The 24,809-nt window shown below is 32.9% G+C and overlaps 1 protein-coding gene across 1 annotated transcript in view; it reads right to left on the reverse strand.

Moving 5' to 3' along the window:
- Positions 1–5,701, reverse strand: part of CDH9 (cadherin 9) — a 162,736-nt gene extending 157,035 nt beyond the window's left edge. Inside the window, exon 1 of the mRNA XM_054489383.2 lies at positions 5,527–5,701. The gene's annotated coding sequence lies outside the window, so the exon portion shown is untranslated. The remainder of the gene's footprint in view (positions 1–5,526) is intronic.
- Positions 5,702–24,809: the final 19,108 nt, after the last annotated feature.

The following is a 24,809-nucleotide window of genomic DNA, read 5'->3' on the forward strand; positions in this document are numbered from 1 at the left end:
ATTGAATGTTCACAATTTTTGAATTAATTGATTATGCTTTCCTTCTGTTTTCCACATGCATTCTGGATGCATACACACACAAACGCACAGACATAGCTATAGATACAGATATACGAATGAAGAAACATATTATATGCAGATATAGAGATAAAGATATAAAGATATAGACAGATATATAGATAGATAGATAGATAGATAGATAGATAATATTACTTTGTAATTTCAACTAAGTTTACTCTTTTTTTTTTTTTTTTTTTTTTTTTTTTTAGGTAATATTATCACAAGACCAAGATATTGTATTTATTCTTCTAAAAGGACATGGAACTAATTTATAAATCAAGTTTGGTCAGTCAGTCCTGGATTATTATCAAATAAAATATTTGATAACTTATGTACTCATCTGGGCGCTGCTTCATGAAAAAATTCTGACTTATTTACCACATCCCAATTCTAAGAATATGGAAGGATGAACTCCTGGATGCCTGACCTTTGCACTCATTTAAGACATTACTAAGTTTACTCTTAACTTTCTGTTAAGTTTTCTTAACTGTTAAGTTTTCCTTAACAGGAAACTGTTACATTTCCTCTGCGGTTTACTTACCATTAAAATTTAAAAAACAAAACAAAACAAAACAAAACAAAAAAGACAATTTTTCATATGTTCTTTATATTGTGAAGCATTTATAACATATATATAGGAATATTTTAAAACATATTTCTAGAAATTATGTAATAATACTACAGTAACCTGCTTTGGTAGAAAAAAAACAAATACATTTTAGAGTTGGCAGATTGTCTGGGGAAAACTCCCTTAGACAACTTTTAAGACTGAATTCCCAGTTTTATAAAAGCAGTATACTTTATAAGACAACTTTTAAGACTGAATTCCCAGTTTTATAAAAGCAGTATATTTTATATCATGTCTTTTGACCCAGGAAGTGAATTACTGTTGCTCTTTTACCTGGATTACACTTTGTTACATGCATTATTTGTTGTCTCCCCTGTTATACAGCTTCCGGTGTATATTGTTTCTTTTTTTATATGACTTTCCAAAGATGTTCTTTTACTAAATATGAGGAAAAAGCATATTATGCTTTGGAAACTGTGTTAATAATATATAAAGTATGTCAACTGCAGCATATTCTAATATAAATTCTGTTAGATATATGTTTCTTTCAACATCCAATACATTAATGAACATGTTAAATCTTTCATATTCAAATTTAAATAATAGCTATTAGTTACTACTATTTCCACTGTAAATTGAATTAGTGTTTGGAGTAGAAATTAAAATGAAGTCATCCACGGTCTTCAGAATTGTAGAGTCAATTTCAAAATCTGATATGAGGGGTTGGCTTTTTAATCCATATTTATGAAACAATCATATGCTCCAGTGTTTCATTGATCAGTTAGAGAGACCAAAAATTATCTTGCTCATCAAGAGAAATAGAAGATATACAAGAATGCTTATTTCTCCTGCAATTGGTTTATAATTTGCTAAATTAATAGGATAGAAAAACAACTCAGAAAAACTTCGAATGTCATTTTAAGAAAATATTCAGCTCTTTACATTTTTACTTTTATTCCTAAAATATAAATAAATAAATAATACATCTCTCTCTTACACACACACACACGCACACACACTCACACAGAGCATCTGACCACAACACCCCATGATGTTTCCACTTTCCTCTCATAGCCAATGAGATCCATTATAATGACTTTTATGTTCGGAGAGGTGTTTCTTGGAACTGTTAATATGAAATCTCTTGGTCAGGCTCCAGAGACCCTGCTTTTGTTCGGGCACTTTGCATTTGTAATGTGGCTAGAAGATCATGTCTTACTAGTGCTAAATTTAGAGATAAGAGCATTAACATGTTAGGGCTGTTATGGAAATGTAGAAGAGTGCTATAAAGGCATTTTCCTCACTGTACACTCCTTACCATATTTTAATAATAAGGATAATGGTGCTTCCAGGCAGAGAAATTGAAATGACTCATAAGAGAAAAAAAACTTTTTTAGATTATTTATAACAATCCAGAATTCATTGTTTTCAATAATCTATACAACTGTATCTGTCTATCTATCTAGCTAGCTAGCTATTTAATCTATCATCTGTCTGTGTATTTATCTATCTATCATTTATCTATCTGTCTATCATCTCCTTATGTATTTTTCTATATTTTTAATTTGAGTTTCATGGCTTAATAGGATAAGTTTCCATATAATATTGCATATATATATATATAATATATATATATACACATATATTTAACTTGACAGTCTTGGATATGGAACCTGATCTTTCTAAGCCTCTGCTTTAGCATGTGTCAAATTAGAGATGGAGAGAGTTAAAACCCCTCTTCTAAAGTTCCAAAATTTTATGTAAACACCTAAATAAGATAATGTCACAGGTATTGAGAGTTATTCGGGATATCTTTGAAAAGACAACTTGTTTCTGAAAACAAATATGCAAGATACAGAGAAAGAAATTGCTTTATCTTAGGAAACATGTTTTATGTTCTGCAATAAAAATGACCATATTTATAAATTTAGCATCAGGTAAAAACAAACAAGACTCATTTGAAATCAATGTCCTTTGGATTCTATTTAGCATGCTTTCTTCTTCTTTAAGAAAATTTAACTTTAAGCAGATGATTTACAAGGTAAAATACCCAAGAAACTAACTAGAGTTTTTATTACAAAAAATCTCACCATGAATCAAAATTACTCTATGTTAATATTGCTATTGATTTGTGTGTGTGTGTGTGTGTGTGTGTGTGTGTGTGTGTATGAGTGTCCTTGAAGTCAAAAGTATTACATTGGACATTTTTTAAGATACCATTTTTTTCTAATGTAAGATTATTTCTACATCATATTTAAATGTGCCTTTGAGTGAGCAAAATTAGTCTTAAAGAATATAGCAAATTAATGATAAATTATATTGAAGCATCTGCATTAATATTAAATAATTATTTAGCTAGACTGTTTGCTTTCATGGAGAACAAGTTACAGCCAATGTTTATTCATGAGACATTCACACATATTTTTAAAATTAACTTTCACCTTAATTTATACTTTCTTCCATATTACATGTTGCCACATTAATTGCATATTTTATATTATATAATTTGTAAGCACTCTCTAAAGCATTCTTATTAACTACACCCATATACTGTAGAAATATTGTGGGGAAGGAGCATCTGCCTCATATCACTATTGATGCCTAAATAGAGCTAAGCCAGTAGAATAAAAACAATCTAATTAACTTTGCTTTAAAAATCTTACTTGGTGAATGTACCATGGACGGGACACTGCATTGGCTAAGCTTGGCATGTATAGGGGTTACAGGAAAACACCAGAACAAATCCCTCCATGTAAGGCGACATTCAGATGAGCTTCTGATTCAACACACAATTTATCAAGTTGAGCAACACAACATTTAAAAGAATAATTTCAAGATCAACTTTGATATTGTACTCTTCTTACACACAGGCAGTGGTATGAGACATTTTTATTTCCTTTATGCAATGAATGCAATAACAGTAGCATAGTTATGTAAACCATTTCAAATTTTTAAAACTATCAAATACTGTAATAAAAGAAAAATAATATTTTTTACCCTAGAAAAATTATTATCTCATAGGACTATTGTTTTTATTAGTACTACCAAATCTGTCTGACTTTAGTGAATTATACTTAAATTCATAGCACTCTCTGCTTTCTCTAAATCATTTTTTCTATTTATTTCCAGAATTGGATTTGCTCATAATATGTACTTATCTTACTTTTTTTTTCATTTTCTTCAAAACACATATAGAGATGTTGGTATTTCAACATGTCGGCATATATCTATTAAGTGCATATAATTATTTATCTACTCCTCATTTGGAAAAACTTTAGTCAAACCTATAACATATTTGGTGACAAGACTACAAACACATGCTATTTATGTTATGTTCAAGTTCTTTGGTGCTATGTGCTGTAATAGCATGTTATTTCATTTTCCTTATCTTTCAAAAGATCTATGTTTCAAACCTGGATTAGCCAGTTTTATAGTTGCAAAAATGTATTTCACAATTGACATAGCATTGCCTAGGCAATGATGTAGTGTCTGAACGTGAAAAATAGGATTTTTCTTCTGCAGAATGTAGGAGGAGGTTTTTTACAAAACTGAGAATCTTGAATAATCAAATTCATTCTTAACGGCTGTGCCTGAAGATGGGTAACTCTTCTAAACTCATAGATAAAACAAAGGGAGTCGAAGGAAGATTCCCTTCTGTCATGCAAAAGTTATCACTTTTTTGGATGTCACAAAGTCATTCATTCTTTATGCTACAAAGATTTAGAAACCTTGTGAAAAAAATCACTATTAGGAATCTCATCTATCTATAATACAAAATATAAAATGACAACACATCTCCAGAGAAGACCACCAATTTCTCCTCAAATCTGTAGTCCATTATATCTTCATCAAAAGTTGATGACACAAATAAATGTAAACTTATCTACTACAGTTAATAACTTTCTTTTTATTACACCTTTGTTATTTAAAACAGGTTATGAGAATTTCACCCTGGTAACAGTCTCTAACTGTCAATACTAAAGAATTTTGATGACCTTATAGCTAAAATCCAAGCCTTTATTGAGACGAGCATACCTGCAATTTATTTGATGTGAATGGTGATCTTGAGCATGCGATGGAAAACACAATAAAACAATGCTCCACCAAATCAATGCATTTGCCACATCACTTCAAATTTTTTAAATGCCAATTTTGGCTTGCTTAGAAACACTCTCCCTTTCTCGTGGCTTTCATCTAGTCATCATTACACTACGACATATTTGCCTACAATAATAGAAAGCAATTACAGCTAACAGATGTATACATTCAGAGTGTTGACCTGAGTGGGAAGCACAAATATGTGAAGAAACCTCTTTTACCAGGTACAGTGATCACCTTAATCCTGACCTCCAATATGCATCTGTGGCATTTTTACTATTCATATATAGTTTCGTTTATAATATTGAAAATAAAGAAAGCATTTCTTATTCAATTATTAATAAAGATGCCCTTATTTTTGACAGTTTTGACTCAAGTGATTTAAACAAAAGTTATGAGAAGACCAGGAGTCCATTTCAAATTAATATAATAATCATATACATGAACACATGAATATGTGAGTAATTGAAAGCTACCACAATAAACTGATACAATTTTAAGTTTAGTTTTATTTTTACAACAATATTTCATATGCAAATATGAGGACTATAAAAAGAGCTTGAGTAGGTATCAGCTTTGTAAAAGTAAAATAAGAAGCAAATGTTGCAAGTTTTGTCACTGAGCATGTAAACATTTTATTCAAATACTACTAAAATGTATTCTTATGTGCTTCCAAGTGTTGAGAGAGAGAGAGCGAGCAAAATATAGCAACTAGGAGAAAAGCAATATTTGTACTACTTCGTTATAAGAAAGCAAAAACTGAATAGCTTACATTGTCAAGCAAAGTAAATAACACTTACCTTGCTTAACAATGGAACTGAGTTTAGCCCTACTCCGCACTGACAATTCCGTTGTCGCTTCTGTCTCGGTCCTTCTCTTCTCTTTTTATAGTATCTTCACAGCTGAATCTTCATGCATCTCAGTGTGGCTTTCTCTTCGAGCATCACTTTTAACTCAGACAGGCAGGAAGCTGAAGCCAAAGGAACTCTCTATCTGATTGGTTTCCATTCAGCGTTTCTGATTAATAAGAGACGTCCCTCAAATAGGAAGATATTGCCGCTGATGGCGCTGCAGGGCGCCAGGTTTGGGCTTGGGGGAGTGAGGACTTGTTTGGGCACAATGATTTGCAAGTGAATGAAGTGGGAGGACTCAGAAAGGAGGGCTTTGTCAAAGACCCCCATAAGAGAAAACGACCCAGTGTTTTTAGTCTCGGTTAATCAGCTCTCCTTAATCTGTTTGCAATTGGGAGAGAAAGGTCACAGCATGTCTGTAACCTGTAAATCATCTGTAGAAAATATATATCACAGGGAGAGCGCTGTTGCTCAAAAGAAATTGTGTGTATGGTTCCTGCAGAATTTACTACTACCTATTTCAATTCAGTGTCAAAATGTCAAGTTTAAGAAAAAGAGGAGAAAAAAATACAGACAATATATATCATTGATAACGATGAATTTTTTACCTGTGCCTCTATGAGTTTATAATCTAAAATAGTCTTTTAGAGACATTGTTAAACATCTAAAAATTAATGATTGACGTATCTGTTTCCAGTAAAGATAATGGTTTTAAGAATAATTTTAAATTTCTAGAAAGACTTTGCTTTTTACCAGATAATGCGATTGAATGAGTTTCATCTTCCCTGGAAGTAACCAAAAATAATGGTGACCATAGCCACATCACAAAAACTACATGATCCACCTGTTAGAGTCCCTGTTGTACATTGTACAACTCATAGAGAGGGTGAACCAAAGCTAAAGTCAAACCCTGCTTCAGAAAGAAGTCTGTTTAGTACTTCTGGAAATGGCACAATAAGAAAGGTATTGATTAGTAGATAAATCCTTCCGAAAAGAAGTTCTAGTAATAGTTGTATGAAATGCACGGTGGGGATATGGCTCACTTTATAACGGCTCGTTAAGTCACAGTAAGTAAATAGCTTAAGTGCAAAAAAAATCAATATCCTATTTGATGCTTCAAAGGAAAACTGACAATACAAAAAAGAAAAAAATTCAACTTCTTTTTTTCCCCCAATGGTAAAGCTTATCCATGAAATGTAGATAATAGAGGTGCCCATCGGAGGCTTGTGCATTATGGAAATTCGTTTCTTTAAAAGGAAAACAAATGTTTTTAAAAAACCACAATTTTACATATCCCCAAATAAAATGTGACACTACTAAAACGTGGTGATTGAACATGGAGTGAATGGCTTTTAAATACTTGTGTGTTTGAAGTGTAGGAGGTGGACAAAAAAAGGGAATTTCATTTTGTTCATCTATAAATAAAGAAAAAGAAGGAAGAAATAAAGCCTTATGCGTATTCCCAGAGCTAGATAGATTCAAGTGGTTAAGACAGCTTGGTGAATTCTTCATGGAGGCTAAGACTGTTTTCTTGAGGCAAAGACAATTTAAAATTCACAGGCTCCTTTAGACTTATGTCTTCTGGGTCTACTTGCTCCTTTAAATAAAGCTACATATTATAGGCGCCTCTTTATTAATACTGAGATAAAGTAAAGTATGTAAAGTGGAAAAAAGAAACCAAAGAAAATATTTTATCATAGTTTAATATCATAGTTTAAGGTAGACATTCACAAATAAAAGCTTTAAATCCCTAATGTTGCATACATTTTATTTCCCGCTGAAATCCAACTGTGGGAAAAGGCTGTTTTGTGTGAAATCCACAATTCAACAGAGCAGTCTAAATCCTGATTTGAAGTTATTTTTACTACTCTGAGAAAAAAAAGGAAAAAAAAAAGGGGGGGTTGCCAAATGAAAGGTCTTCTACCTTTCTCTTGTTTGGTATGGAACCAGCATTTTGAAAACAAAGGACTTAAACCTTGGAATTGTCAAAAATTATTTTATATTATGTGTATAGCTACTTGTAAGTTTTCAAATGTGAGTAGCATTCTGTATCACATGAAAACAGCTTTTCATACTTGCAGTAATGTGTATGAATATTTAGCAAACATTTTGTACAAAAGTATTAGTCATTATTTACATTAGCAGAGTATATGCCCTCCTTTTATGTCTTTAGACATAAAAAATTATTAACAGTAAATGTAAAATATTATTTGAAGTACTGTTTCCAAGATTAGTTTGAATTTATTTTTTCTTAATTATTTGGTATATTTAACATATTACCTTATTGTGGAAAGAAATTATATGGATATTTTTCTTTTCTTCTTCTTTGAACATAATGCGTTGTCATACTTAAGGACTCCATCTATTTAATGCTGTTCAAAAAAATGGATAGATCTCTGCCACATACAAAATTTCATTTTTTTGCATTTTATTATGATAAATATATTCCTTTGCATAATGGTAATTTTGCAAATTGTTGAGAAAGAAAAATTGAAAAAAATAGACACAATGCCAGTTTATCTTGTACTGAAATAGAAAATAAACTTTATAGTCAAGCGAGTTTTTAAGCTTACAGCTGTAAGTCCTTTAGTCTTCAGACAGGCCCATAAAGACATATTTATGGTATTGTACCAGGAAAATCTTGAGACAGAATCTCCCTGTGCTATGAGACCACTCATAGGAACACCCTGAAATTTAAGACCACTCTTTGCTCTTGGTAATAGACATTCACACCTTCCTAACTAAAACTGAAATACTTTGCACAATAGCTCTTGCATGTCACTACTATATATATCCCTTTCCAGACCTCAGCACCAAGGGCTTGCTCCTATGACCTGAAGATTAAGCTATACTAAGAATCAAGCAAAAATTGTAAATTCCCTTCTTTTCTCTCTAGCAAGCCATTGATATCAGTCCCATCATTGTTCACATTTGATTGTTTATCAGGCCTTCTCAGAAGTTTAAGCTTCTCTGGTCATCTACCATGACCATGATTCTAATTACTCTCTGGCTTGAAATACCCTCAGGTCTTAGTGGAATCCCTTCAGTCCAATTATGCCCATTGATGGATCTCAGTGTGACACCACAAAATCCTTTGAGTCCTTCAACTTTTCTTTGAACATTCTCTGCAGCTACCTGCTGTAACTGAAAGCTGGCTATTGTCTGAAGATTCTTTTTTTATTTTTGATTTCTCACAAGAAAAATGATATTACTCTTACAGGCATGTACAACAGTGCCTGGAGTTGAGATAGATGATCTTCTGCCTTGTCATTACTGGGCCACTTTTCTTCACCTTTTTCTCCATGCTTGCCATCAGCTTATTTCTTGTTTAACTCTACTTGTCAAAATCACTTGAAGACCAAATCATTACTCCTCATTCATTGAAACTGAATAGCTGTGTTAGTATCTTATTATTATTTTTATTATGTTTTATTATTTTGGTTTATAATAATGATGATCCTCATTCTTAAGAAATTTAGTAGCCACTTACATGATCCCAATAATACACCCACTCCTTCCTTGCCTTGACTTTCGCATTCCCAATAATCATTTCCTCCTCTCCATTCCAGTTTGCAATCCTATGGCCACACTTTATTGAGAAAAGAAAATTATTCTTTTTCTTCTGAATAACCATAATGACTTTTCTCTATTCCGTGCCTCAAGGTGGACTAGCAATGAATTGACTCAGAACTAAACTGGATTAGCCTTAGAGGCTATTCGATTTCTACTTGCCTTTTATGACTGGCAAATAGATTCTTCCAGAGGACAAAATCAGAGGGAAGAATGTTCATTTTATCCTTATGGCCTTATCCCAACAAGACAGATCAAAGGATCTGGTACCTACTGCTTTCTTCTAGTGTGGAGATTCTCTTCAAGAGCGTTCCCTGTGTACCTAGCCCAAGCACTCCTTTCTGTGAGATGGAGAAAACTAAGGAACTAAAAGCATTATATTGATTTTCTCTGTTACATTTTTTTTCCAGATAAACTTTGCTTTGCACTTATGCTGTGTGTCATGCTTATGCTTGTTCCTGACCTTAATACCCAGACTTTCAATTAGCAAAACCAGTATGACTTCCAAAGTATGTTTTTCCAAAAATTCTAATTTTGCTATTATGACCTCTACAATTAAGTCTTTCTTTCTGTGATCTGATGCCAGCTATTCCTCCTTCCTTTAGGCCCTGCCATTGACACTTCTTTTTCTTCTTCTTTTTTTTTTTTAATGTTTTTCATCTCTCTGAGATCTCCTTTCTCTGCTTACTTAGGTTTTTCCTGAAACCCGTTATCAAAATCACACTCTTACATACTCTCTGGTTTTGCTATCACTCTGTGATTGCATGAGTATGTAATAATTTTTTAATGAAAAGATAAAGAAAAGGGGGCTATATATCGTATTTGTAGCCATAAAACATGGAGCAGGGACAGAATCTGGGATGTTGGAATCGTGATTGATGGGGTGATCTGTATCCCAATAATGCAGCAACAGCAGCACTTTGGCATCGGAGTTTCTGTTCTCACCTTCTCTTTTTTTTTTTTTTCATTGTTCAGGGAGCTTCAATGAATTCCAGGCCTTATCTTGAAGATGAAAGTTCCGTAAGCTCAAAACATCCTTGAAGTCTATACTTGGATGTGCATAAACTATGCGGGACGTGGATGGCTTATAACAGTGACCCCCTAGTTTTTAAAATTCTGCTTATAGTTATGCTTATCTCCTGTATACAACTCTCATCATTACTATTATTACCCTACCATGACTACAACTAATGCCGCTGCCACCACTAATAATAATAATAGCACTAATAATAATAATAGCAATGGTTTTAATGTATTGTATACTTACATTAATAACTGTTAGCCTTCTATACATGTCATTTCTTAAAACAGCTCTACAAGGTAGATTTTGTTTCTTCTTGATGGGGTATAACAACACCGATGTTCAGTAAGATTATTTGTCAAAATCCACTTAGCTAGGCAGTTGATACAATCAGGAATAGAAACCAGTCCTATTTAAGTTCACTGCCAATCCTGTTAACCACTACCCTATAAAGCTGACTTCAATTGTCCAATTGGCAGCAAAGTGTATCACAACTAAGACACTGATGGCCAAAAGTAAATGGAATATTGTATATACCCTAGAAAAAAGTCTCATCCTCAAAGTTTCTATATTATATAGATATATATATCTAAAATGTTTGTCCTTGCTAAAAAGATTTTTTAATATAAAACACTGGAAATTTTAGTAAGAAATTAGATTACAAAAACAAGCAAATTTATAAATAATTTGCCAAAAATTGTTTATAAAAGATATGACAAATTATAAAAGATCTATATGTATAAAGCACATTTTAAAAAATGTTTAGGTTCATAGGTAAGATTTTTGGAAATAATTTAAAGTGCTTTTCCAGAGCATGTTAGATAAGTATTCTAAAAAATATGTAATAACAAACGTTTCTACATTAAGGAAAAATATGTTTTAAAATCTAAATTAGTTTTATTCAACTTTGTATCCTCTAAGCACATGGCAAAGCACAAAGGGGTCAACTATTAAATGGTACATTTTGTGATTAGTATGTTATGAAAACGTAAAAACACATAGTCACCTGTTTTTTTTTTTTAATTAAAATAACTTCATTATATTCTTATTCAGGAATGCCATGTGCTTATCTGAAAAGTCAAAAAACACAGAATACAATCAGAAAAACAAAGTGAAATCATTTGAAAACACACAATTTCTATTACCATAATTTTAGCATGCAGTTAAACCATTCACATAATTAATTTTCAATAAATGGGATCATATTGCAGATTGCTTTTATCATGAATGCTTTTTTTAACACTATATATATTTTTTTACTTTCCCCATTTTTATTCCTCTTTTATTTACCACTCCATTCTTCCAATGCAGGGACAGAAATTAGCAGCCTCTCTTGTAATTTTCTGTACCCTAGATTGTCATATTAAAAATGTATCTATCTATTGATCTACCTGCTGCTTATATTTATCTTTAGTTTTTTAATTAAAAAAAGCATATTTCATTATTTTCTGTGCATATTGCTTTCTACTTAACAATATAATGTATAAATCTCCTCGAGTTAACTGATATATTGTTTTAAGGGCTGCTAAATATCCGATTCTGTTTAGTATCCATGGACATTTTATTTCTTCAAGGTTGACATGTATCCATTATTAACATATGTAAAGTACACAATTATTATTCTGTAATATTTTCAATGTTTCTGTTTTAAATTTTTATGAAGAATATATTCAGAATATGATACCTGCATTGCATTGGGAATATTTTAAATAGATATTTAATATTATATTACCTACAGGCTATAATTCATATTTCCCTAAGGATTTTACTCTTTAATTATTTTTTTTTGGTCGTTACTTTCATTAAATTTCACTCCCTAGTAACTTTCTATTGGCCTCTTCAGTTATCTTTTCAAATAAGTGTCCATTCTTAATTTTTAATTAAAATAAAACCTTTTTATATGTCAAATTCTCATACTTGCTGGATTATATTGTATTCTCCTTGAGAAAAATGAAAAACTGAATTTTAAAATTAGACTGACACTAATCAGTGATCTTACCCATTCTCAAGCATTATGGATTATTTCAATAAGACAGGTAGCCACAGGCACAGTCAAATCTAGGAGAAGTCTAGGGCCAAGTCACTTGTTACCACATCAGAGTTGCCTGGACCAGATTTAAACATATGAAGCCCCCACCTAATATGTCAGAGTATATTATTCACAAGAACAGACCATTTAGTTCACAAAACATTTTTGTTCTACATTGTTAGATGACACAGTTTTCAGTTATATTTACCACAAACAATCTTTAACAACTGGGTATATCTTGGTAAATGTGTTCTGTAAATAAGCAAATTACACTGATATATTAACCAGGATATATATTATCAGCATATTTATAAGGAACTAGACTGGACCACCTTCTCTCTTTCTTGAGACACATGCTTCAATAATGGAAAAAAAAATGTTCCACCAGTATTTTTTGGTAACAATACCTTGCTGATTTAAAAGTAGTGGCTTTGTATTACATTTACTAGTTGGTATGTCAAATCCACCTCCTGATTCTTTGCATAATTTTTTTTAATTTTTTTACAGCTTTACCTTCCTTCCCTAAGAAATGCTCAAGACAGGAAGTACACAAACAACTATGAGTTCTACTCTTTCTGTTATATAGGGAGTAAGTTTATACCACTTCATATTAGAGTGGTCTGGGACATAATGTCTTAGCACCTACTATTGTGTTACATAAAGTCTATGGTCATCTTTGCTATTCATACAGATGCAGGTGTTCTTACCCATATAACAGTCTAACATTCAAGAAGACTCATTGTTATCAAAAGACATAATTCTTTATCACTGTGCCTTATTTTATTTAATCTAATCTAGTTAATAGGAACTGGCTTCTTAACCTTGTATTTACATTTTTATCTAGTTTGAGCTTTTGTGATGAAACTAGTAGAGCCCTCTTGCTCACCTACTTGGGCCTTCCAAGTCAATTGCCTCATTCTTGTGCATTCTCATCCCAATGGATTACCTCACCATCTGTAAACACTCTGCTCTCACAAAATTTCCCAAATGTTTACTAACTCCCTCCTTGAATTCACCTGTGTCATCACATACAGTCTTTACATCATCTGTTAGGAAAAAATGACTGAAAGAATAATGATCGAATAAAGGATAATTAGAAAAATGAACAGTTCTTTTAAAATTGAGGAAATACATAGAATGAAAAGCACAAATTGTACTTCATACTTCATGTTTATTTCTATTTATTGTTTGTTTTAAAATGTTTCAGACATAGGGTATAAAATACATACAGTTTAAAGAATAATAACGTAATGAATGTGCATGTATTCAAATTCAGATGAATACACTACTATTTTTTATTAACACACTACTAGCATCCTATTGAATACTCCATTTATATCACACACCATCTTCCATTTTTCAAAAGTCATAGAACACTGGGATAGTGGCCAGGTTATCAAGCTTTTTTAACTAAAAATTTAAGATCTGATATTCTTGGTAAAATCCTTTTTTTTTTTTTTTTTTAATGTGCTTTCAAGCTTCCAAAATGTAGCTATCTTTTCCTTCCCTGGTAGTTCCTTCTTTTTTGGATTGTTTTTATTTGCTTATCAGAAAGGAGTGAAATTACATGTCTGTTCAATTTTCAGACTGATCCAGGTTTATGTTTAGATTATTAGTTCATTAATAAATGAGAAGAGCAACAACAGCAACAGTAATTTTAAAAATTACATTTCCTCCACCAAATTTAAAAAGAAAAGTATAAATTGAGAGACTTCAATATTGAAATATATCAAAATTGAATATTTGAATTAACAATTCAAATTCTAAAACATTGCTTCTTAAAGGTCTTTATGAGTTAACAGCATTTCAAAGCTTCAAAAGAGGAGCCTGATTATGCAAATAGCAGAAATTATAAAGCAGTGAGAGAAGAAAAATGAATTTCACAATAAATAAGTTCATACTTATCTCTGTGTGTGCGATGTTTTGATTAGTTAACAGCAATTGCTAATAAGACTTCATAAGGAGCCATCCATACCTTTCAGATAAATACCTTGCAAAACTTTCTGCTAATGCTGCTCCTTTTTTTTTTTGCCAAACTCTTTTAATAATAAAATCCAATTTCTATTTTCAGTCCTTCATTTTTTTCTTTTTGAATTCAAAAACAAATTATAATATCGTTGAATTTGTATTTATTTAACCATTGCCAACTTTTCACTCTGTTTTCACAACATATGTACTATATCAAGACACTACATCATTTTAGTATTTTATAAATTGTACACATTGTACTAAATATATTTAGCTTTTTATACATATATAAACTTCAAATATATTTATATATAAATATAATTATATAAGATATGTTATATATCATATATATATATTCTTTGGTATACAGCCAGGAAACGATTGAAAAATGGAAAGCTCTGAGTTAAACATGACTGTAACATCATCTCCATAAGTAAGTAAAGCTATAAAGAATAACTCCATGAACACAGTACTTTGCTGGAAGCACTGAAACACCAGACAAGAAAGACTGAGTTTCTTCTCTAAAGACACCAAAGGTACATTTTATGTCCCGCAGAGAGAAAGTGACCTTGAGAAGTTTTCTTTCTAAACCAACTAAAAGGACAGGCTTTTGACTCTTACCTATTGTCTGTCTACTTAGCATATTAGCATACATCTCAGGCTGAAGTAAGGAGGTCAGAGGTTATCAGGCCTGGTCACACAGTATCATCTGAACCTAGGCTGCTATCCAGAGATTCTGATTGAATTGTTCTGGGGTAAAGCCCAGACTTTGGGATTTCAATAGCTCCCGTAATTGACACATGTGAGACCCAAATATGTAACACCCAAATCTCAACATACATATAGATCAGAAACATACATATAGATCAGAAAACAACCACAGGCCAGTGAGTTAACCTAATAGATTTACAGTTCCAGCCCCTGGTTATGCTCAGGAGACAGTAAGTACGTGATATCTGGAGGTCCCAGAAGGTTTCAGATTCCAGTAATTTCAATCTCAATATGCGGTGTTCATGGGAAATGGAATTGCTCACGCTTCCCTAAATATCCTGGTTTTCTTGTTTTTGTTTTTTTTCCCCCAACACCTTAATGCACTCACATAAAATTTCTACCAGAAGAGTCCTGTTATCTGTATTTTTTTTTAATCCCTGAAGGCAATGTAAATGCCACCTTCTCCCTGGAGGCATGGAGGTGTCTCTTATTTTTCCACTACTCTTTAGATATTTCTACTGGGCTTATATTTCATTCTGCCTCTTTTGTGTTTGTTGTTGATGACAAGTCCATCTTCCTCCATCAGACTGTAAATTCCTTGGAGACTGTAATATTTTCTCATTTACACATTGTGACATTACCAGCACATATATTACCTGCTTGGCATATAGTGGGACTCATAAAGGGGGCTTTCTAATTTGTAAATTAGTCAATTGGTTATTGTATGTATCTAATTTTTTTTTCTAAAAGATGGGCTGTCTGCAATTATCTCATTATTTGTAAAATATAACTTATCTATACAGCGGAATAATTTAACAGGCAAAGCTAAAGTAACAACTATTACAAACACATCTTAAAAAGAAATATAATATTAGTCAACACTTGGTTTTATAGTTTCAGCTATTTTGTATGAAATTTAATACCTTAGTACCTTCGTATTAATTTCAGGTCTTAAAATATCAAAACACAATGAGAAAAATTAGACTATACTAGTGTTTTTTTTTTGTTTTGTTTAAAGTATAATTGGTGTTATTTTTTAACAATAAAAGCTATCATTTTATGAAACCTAACTACAATGGTTACTACAGTAGGTACCCTCTAAAGTTAACTACTTGGATACCCACAATAACATACAAAGCATGCATAAATTTTCTCACCCTACAGATAAGGAAACTTAGTCTCAGAAATGGTCAAATGTAACACCCAAATCTCACAGCTTGCAGGGCACAGGTGTGACTCAACACTGGTCTTCTTTACTCTGCCACCTTTGTTATTTCTAGCATGCTGTATATAAGAACGTCAGATTGCATCTTCTGGGCACAAATGTCTGATCTTCCTTTTGTAATTTACCCTTCAGGGGAGTGATACCTCACGCTGTCTATATGAATCTAGTCAAATTATTCCATATCTCACAGATCTCAGTTTTCACTCAACAAAGGAAGAAATAATGTTTTTATCACAGAGTCTCTGTGAAGATCAAATGAGGCAATGACGTGGTTACAAAGAACTAGGTCTCAAATGATGGATATCAAATCTGGAATTTTTGCTTTTAAAACAGAAGTGCACTTACACGAACAAGGCTCCAGTCTACCTCAAGAGTTCTTCCAGTCTCATTGGCCTAACTTCATTATTCTGTATTTTACATCATCCTATATTTTACTGACTATACCTCTAGTTTGGCTACTGGACCAGATTAGTGTTTGGTTTTTCGTCATTCATTCACAGTTGAAGTCTTCAACTGGATGTTTTACATTTTGGAATTCCAGACTAATCCTGATAGATAACACTGACTTAAAGGCAATATAAATACCACCTTCTCTCAGTAGCATTATAGCCTGCGTATAGAATATGAACTCCGTTATGCAAAATAATGCAAGGGCACGATTAGAAAATCACTATTTTGCGTGTAGAGAACAGTCTGCCAAAGAAGAAAATTTAAATTGTATCTAATAAACTTCTGCAATGTGCACCATTAGAGCACATCTTCTATCTTACAGGGGAGAAAAGCACCGTAATAAAACATTATGGTGGTAATGTCATCAATTTTAGATTTGAGCTTTATATAGTACCTACTCCTACACTATTGTCCTGAGTCTACCCATATTTCTACATATTTTAGATGGGGCGTTACTCTGGATGTGTTAGGCTTGATATATAATTTATTATATTTAATGTGTGTGTGTTTCTAAAAGGTACCTTTTTAACCTATGAAACTTTATGTTTTAATCGGAATGCTTAGATCATTTATGTTTAATGTAATTGCTGATATAGTTGGCTTCAAATCTACCATATTGTTCTTTGTGCTCTATGTCTCATATGCTCCTTTATTCTTCCTTTCTTGGCATCTTGTACATCGTATATTTTTGTCATCTTATTTTTCCTCTTAGACTATATTTTTTTGTTTTATCTTTTATTACTATACATCTACTGGTTATCTTAGAAGTTTAAAATGTAGCCTTAATATGCTAGAAACAACAATACACATTTTTATTATTAGAGACAAGTCAGTATTTTTACAGGATCAAAAACAATGTAAAAATCATTGTAATTAATTTACTAAATTTTCTCTATCTGCTTTTTCATGATCTTAGTTATGCATTTTGTTTACATATGTCCAAAAACGCAAGACAGTATATTTCATATTGCTTTAAATAATAAAAATCATTTTATATTTATAGTATTATAAAATATAAAAACCATTCCAGTAATGTTTATTTCTTCTTAGCCTTTTTTGGCTTTAATTTCATATATGCATTTTCCATTTTGAAGGTCTACTTGGAAACAATCTGTCTTAGCTTTCATTTTTCTGAAAATATTATTATTTCATCTTTACTTTGAAGGACATTTTCACTGGATATAGAATTTTTGTTAATAATTCTATTGTCTTTCAGCACTTTAAAGTCTTCTGCTGAGACAAACTTTCTGTGGAAAAGTCAGGTTTTTTTCATATTGATAAAAATATGCTTTTTAAAATTTTCATTGGCTGATTTTAAGATTTACAATTTGTATTTCATTCTCTGCAGTTGGTGGTGATATTCCTGGGTAAGTTTCTTCTGCATTTCTTCTTGTGGTTTATTCACTCATGTTCTTGAATAGGTAGTTTGGTGGCTTTTTAAAAGATTTTGAAAATTATTTTCCATTATTTATTTTATAAAATTGCTCTGTTTATTTTTTCTCTCTCCTCTTTTACTCTATGTTTGTTAGTTTGCCATGCACTACATCTCTATTATAATCTTTCTTTCTTTTCATTTTTTTCTCTTCCTCTGTTCCATGTTGGATGTCTCCTCTTGGATCGTACTCAAGTTTTTGAATCCCATTTTCTGTTCACTAATACTACAATAGCCTGCTGCTAACTCATGCTTTTTTATACCTTTTGTCAACCGTTTTCTCTATTTAACTAATCAATCCCCAGTGTTAATTCTTGTGCTTACCCCAATATCTGGATCATTTTCAGGTTCTACTTCCATTGACAACTTTACCTCCTGAGTATCACCTGATAGATTTATCTCTTAACATCTCTCATGCTTTTTACCATCTACTGAACATTGTGGATACTTCTTACTGAGATTTTGGTTATGGCGTCTTCTTTGATAATTGTTCCGGTATGCAGACTAATTCTCTTGAATCCCCTTAACCCTGTTGAAGCTTGGTTTTTAACCCTGTTGAAACTTGGTTTGGGGTCAATTAGGGCAGATTTATTTCTGTTAGTTCTTTTCCTTAGTGTTCTTCAGGGTCTCAATTAAATTCAGAATCTTCTCTAAGTTATATTTGTCCAAAATGAGCTCATACATTAAAGAACTGTCAGCATCGTGTAACCTCTGATATGTTATTTGATTCCCAGTCTCCCAGTATCCGTTCTCTCCTAACTATGTAAACTTTTGACTTGAATAAGTATAGTTGAGGGCAACTAAAAGATTTTTACACAGATATTGGAAACTGGTATATGTAGTTTCTACTTTTCTCGTATCCTGTCTCCAAAACTTAGCTGTTATAGCTGCCTTGGTTTCCAATCTGTCTTTCATTCATGCAACATTATAGCCATTTTTTTTAACTCACGTTATATTTTCCTGTGCACCTTTGAAAAACATACCCAGGGAAAAAGCTGAAATAAATGTGAAAACTCACCTTTTATTCTTCCGTTATCCTATCTGTTATCAATCTATGTTGTCTAGATTTAATAGGTGTTTAAGATAGAAGGCAAACTTACTAATAGCTACTCTACCATAAGTAGAATGGAAACACTCTTATTTAATTTTTTTTTCTTCTCTACAACCATAATGGCTTTTCTCTATTCCATGCCTCAAGGTAGACTAGCAATGAATTGACTCAGAACTAAACTGGATTAGCCTGAAAGGATATTTGATTTCTACTTGCCTTTTATGACTGGCAAATGGATTCCTCCAGAGGACAAAATCAGAGGGAAGAATGTTCATTTTATCCTTATGGCCTTATCTCAACCAGACAGATCAAAGGATCTGGTACCCGCTGCTCTCTCCTAGGGTGGAGGTTCTCTTCAAGAGTGTTCCCTGTGCACCTAGCCCAAGAACTCCTTTCTGTGAGATGGAGAAAACTAAAGAACTAAAAGCATTATATTGATTTTCTCTGTTACTTTTTTTTTTCCAGATAAACTCTGCTTTGCTCTTATGCTGTGTGTCATGGTTATGCTTGATCCTGACCCTAATACCCAAACATAAACACTAAAAAAAAAAAAAGTTTTACTGACTAGTTTAGTCATTATTTATATATTTGTGTCTGTTTAGGCAAAAAGTTCTGACACAATTAACACCATTTAGTTTGAAAAGGTGAAGTATTTCTACTCCATAAAACCGTTAGAGGAGGTTACAGGATTCAATAAATTTTTCCATAATAATAATAGGTGCATGGAAATTTATTTAATGAAACTTTTTTGAGGGCTCAATAGAATGACCTATGTAAATTTATGGATTTCAATTCTTGCTGCAAATTAGAACACCCTGGAGAGAAGTTTTTTAAAATGCCAGTGCATAGCATACTTAATTAAGATCATATGGAATCCAGGAGTATTAAATACCAATAAACAATAAAACTTTTCGAATGGGTCTTGCATGTAAACTGATGTAAACACATTTTATCCTGTTGCTTTCTTATGTACAATTTTCAATCCTCCAGGTAGTTTATAGGCAAAAGTTAAGTCCACATTGTAAGACGATATATAACCACACATATTGAATTATCAAAGCATATTCACACAAGTCAACAACCTTACCTAAAACGAAACTTCAATAATGATTCAAGGGACACATCAACTCTGCATTTCTTTTTTTTTTTTTTTTTTTTTTTTTCTGAGATGGAGTCTTGCTCTGTTGCCCAGGCTGGAGTGCAGTGGCGCAATCTCTGCTCACTACAAGCTCCGCCTCCTGGGTTCACGCCATTCTCCTGCCTCAGCACCCCAGGTAGCTGGGATTACAAGCACCCACCACCATGCCCGGGTAATTTTTTATATTTTTAGTAGAAACGGGGTTTCACCGTGTTAGCCAGGATGGTCTCGATCTCCTGACCTCATGATCCGCCTGCGTCAGCATCCCAAAATGCTGGGATTACACGGATGAGTCACCGTGCCCTGCCTTTGCATTTATTTCCTTTTTTGAAAGGGAGTCTGGCTCTGTCTCCCAGGCTGGAGTGCAGTGGCGCAGTCTCAGCTCACTGCAACCTCTGCCTCCTGGGTTGAAGTGATTCTCCTGCCTCAGCCTCCCAAGTAGCCTGGATTACAGGTACACGCCACCAAGCCCGGCTAATTTTTTGTATTTTTGGTAGAGACGGGGTTTCACCATGTTGGTCAGGCTGGTCTCGAACTCCTGACCTCAGGAGATCCACCCACCTGAGCCTCCCAAACTGCTGGGATTACAGGCATGAGCCACTGCACCCTACCAACTCTGCATTTCTTTATGGAGTGGGCTGAATCAGTCAGATGTGGCTTCTTCTTCTTCTTTTTTTTTTTCCTTTCAAACTAAGAGTGTGTTTTTGTAGTAGCATAAGAAATTTTATAATATGTGTGGAAAATTGTTCTCACCACAAGTCCTTTTGGTTTGGATTTTTTAGAGTATGTACTTCACCAGACACACAAATAGGAAAAGTCTGAAGGAGTATTTTCCATATTTCAATCTGCTAAAATTCGTAGAGCTATAAATTACAAATTTATTTATAATAAGTGAACTAAAAATTTGGGTGTACACTGCTAAAGAGCATTTTAATATAACTTCTCAGGAATCTTAATATATACTACGTCTATAAGGTGCTGAGGTAGAGAAACATTGGTGCCTCAATTAGATTAACTCCAAGCAGGGAGAGGGTGACCCATAGGTGTGCTACTGTTTTTTCTTTCCGGAGGGCTTCTACTATGGTTTGGATATTTGTCCCTTCCAAATCTCATGTTGAAATTTGATCCCAGTGTTGGAAGTGGAGACTAATGGTAGGTTGGTTATGTCAAGGTGAACCCTCATGAATAGATTAATGCCCTCCCTCGGGGGCGAATGAGTTCTTGCTTCAGTAGTTCTTGCAAGAGCTTGTTGCTAAAAAGAGCCTGGCACCCCCTCCTCTCTTGCTTCCTCTCTTCTCAGGTGATTTCTGCACACACCGGCTCCCCTTCACCTTCCTTCTTGAGTGGAAGCAACCTAACACCCTCACCAGATGCAGGCACTGGTGCCATCTATGAGACTTGTACAGCTTGCAGAATGGTGAGCCAAATAAACTTCTTTTCTCTATAAATTACCAGCCTCAGGTGTTCCATTATAGCAACACAAAACAGACTAAGACAGCTTATGTGACTCCTTATGGCATAAAATCTTTTTGTTGCACACATTCCGGAATCAGGTAGCTAAATATGTCAGTCTTATTTTTGCTCCATATGCTGTTTCCTCTGCTAGAAAATTTTCTATTCATTTTAATCTTCTCCTCCCTGCCCATTCCACCTTCTAACTCAACGTACCTGAAGAACACAAATTCCACCCTCAAGACTTGGCTCAAATATTAACTTATCTTTAACTCTTTCTCCTACCAGCTCAAGCAGGATTAAGAACTTCCTCCTTTATGTTTCCATAAACTGCTGGGCATAATTTTATATTGGCATTTGTATGTTTAATACATTGTGTACTGGACACTATACACTTCAAGCAGAACACCATTTTTCTACTATTATTTGTGTTCCTATCACTCACTAGTACATGGATGAGGGAAGTAAATAATACTAGGTAAAAAAAAATTACTATATGAATAAAATGCAATAATACATTTTATATATTGAGTAATATTGGTGTGATATATTCAGTGCCTTAGATTAAATATCCATGATTATCCTAACCATTATTCTATGTAATATTAAACAAACAAACAAACAACAGCAATAATTGGGGCTGAGAAAGTTTTCATAATAGCCAGTCCTTTTTTCTACTCTTCTACTCTGGAATCCATATTACAAGATTCTAGAATCCAAACCTGGTTTTCTATGACTCTTGAGTACATATTCTTTCAATTAATCAAAACTGACAATGTGATTATCCTTTTGATCAGAAATTTTAACAAATTTGTTATTATATTTTAAATTGTGGAAATGACATTTTAAGGCAATAGGAAATAAAATATAATACTTTAATTAAAATGAATGGAATAGAATGATCAAAATGAGTTAACTAGAATGCAATCTCTTATAAACATATGTACACATTTAATATTTTAAAAAATATACACTTCTGATGTCATTAAGTAGATCTCATGACATCAAGGAACTGCATGACACTCTTAAAAGTAAATAAAATATTCAGAGTATCTTAGCTTTAGTATATGCATATATAAAATATGTTTGTATAACATATTAGCCAGTGACTAATTTAAATGTTGCCACTAAAAACTTATAAACTGGTAAATTTCACAATCAAACAAATATCTTATAAATCTTTATAAACACATACACATGATTTACTTCAAGTTGTTACAAAAAGTCAAGCGTGGATTATTTATATATACAGATTGAAAGGAATTATTCAGTTTGAATGGCAATTTATGCCATCTAGTTGAAATCCTTATTTTATTATTTACTAATTTCAAGAAGAAAAGGAACTTGTGACAGTGTATTTCATTATAAACTGTTTAGTGACATAAATTTAAGCAGAATTGCATATCTCCCATTGTTCTACTGTGAAAGTGCTATAGGGCTTCTCGGTGATATTGCCTTTGACCATAGAATTAAGTTTTCTGTCTCAAACAGGTTTTATCAATCATATAATTATTAAGTTAAAACTGTTTCTGATTTCAGCACCCTAAGGCTTTTCTCCAGCCATTACATAATACTACTAGTTAAATGAAAGAAATATAACTGCATAGTATAAATGGTTATTTAAACTTAAATTACCAAACACACCAAGACCAGACTTACTATTAAATTGATTTTTCAAGTAATTGACATAGTTTCAAATTTATTTGTGCAGATGTGTCATTCTCTCTATCTCTCTCTTTTTCTATTTATTTCTTTTTTTCTTCTCCACTTGAAATGATTTCTAGTTTGGGACACATTATTGGCAGGTAGTAACTAACCATGAAACTATTGCACCGATATTGGAAGCTTAATTTCAGTGTGCAAATAAAAGAGTCTTTTACAGTTCCTTAGATATGCCAGTGTTTATACTAAGTTACAAAATATTACAAGATTAGATTATGCAATCAAGTACTGGTAAAACTCGAAAAATAAATTTTAATTTCTTAAATTTTCTATACCTTTCTTAAAGGCCTGGACCTAAATAGAATTTTGCAGAATCAGTTAATAGAATGATATAGAGAAAGAAATAGTGAAAATCCAATGAAAATTAGTAGACATAAAAACATGAGTTTGTATTAACTCTGCTTAGTCTCTGAAATATCAAAAGTGCCAAAGGGACATATCTGTATATCTGCCCATTTATGGACTATCCAGCCCACAAGCAAACAGGCAAGGCCATTCTATATTACTTTTAATTAATCGTTTCTAACATTATGTGTGACCATGAAACCAGATCAATTTATATATGAGATTAATTGTTGTTGACATTGATTAATTTATTAAGGTATTCCTGGGAAAACATAGTGTCCTGATTTGCCTTTCTCAGAACCAGGTCTTGAGACTACATCTTGATTCTACATAGTTCACTTTGAAGGTCAGCTCAGGTAGAAAGATCAGGTCATAGTACCCAAAAAAGGAAGGTAGCCTACAAAGGGTTGTTATCAGTCAAGTTATCACTGAGCATTTGGAGCCTAATCCCACTGAGAAAGTCCAGAAGCCAGAATAAAACATGTATTTACTACTTCTCCTGCTCAAAGGGCAAGTGGGCTGAAGTATGTGTATTCTATTTTTCTTTAGGCTTTGGTTGAGGTCTGCTTCTGAGGGAAGGATGTCAATTCTACAATATTTTCTGTGTGCGGAAAGTGTAGCAAAGTGTGTTCAGAGAAAGCGCGCAGGCTATCAGCAGAAAGTTGGATAGGTGTGCAATAAAAATGTGACAACGATGATTATAACTGGTCCCCAAGTAATACTGAATACCTTACACGCCTGGTTTAGAAGCAATTATGAAAGGGAGTGTGAACTGTGACCCAGGAGATCAGAAGCCCACTAGCTCAGTAATGTTTCTAGGCTTCCAGTGGACTGAAGTATGTTGACATATTCCCTACAATGTTAAGGCCATGCTATAAATGGCATTTCCCACCACCAAGAAAGACTTATCATGCTTAGGAGAGTCTGTGTATGTTACAGGTGACTTATACATCATTCAGCATGCTATTGGCCCCCATTAACCAAATAATCCATAAAGCTACTAGATTTACTGGAGACAAAGAAATCTCTGTAACAGTTTCAAGCTTCACAAAGACAGATCCTGCTGTGGCCAATGCTTAGTTCTAACCTGTTAACAGCAGAGAACAAAACTGAGCTAC

Source organism: Pongo pygmaeus, chromosome 4 (genome assembly GCF_028885625.2).
Source record: "Pongo pygmaeus isolate AG05252 chromosome 4, NHGRI_mPonPyg2-v2.0_pri, whole genome shotgun sequence".
Taxonomy (NCBI): domain Eukaryota; kingdom Metazoa; phylum Chordata; class Mammalia; order Primates; family Hominidae; genus Pongo; species Pongo pygmaeus.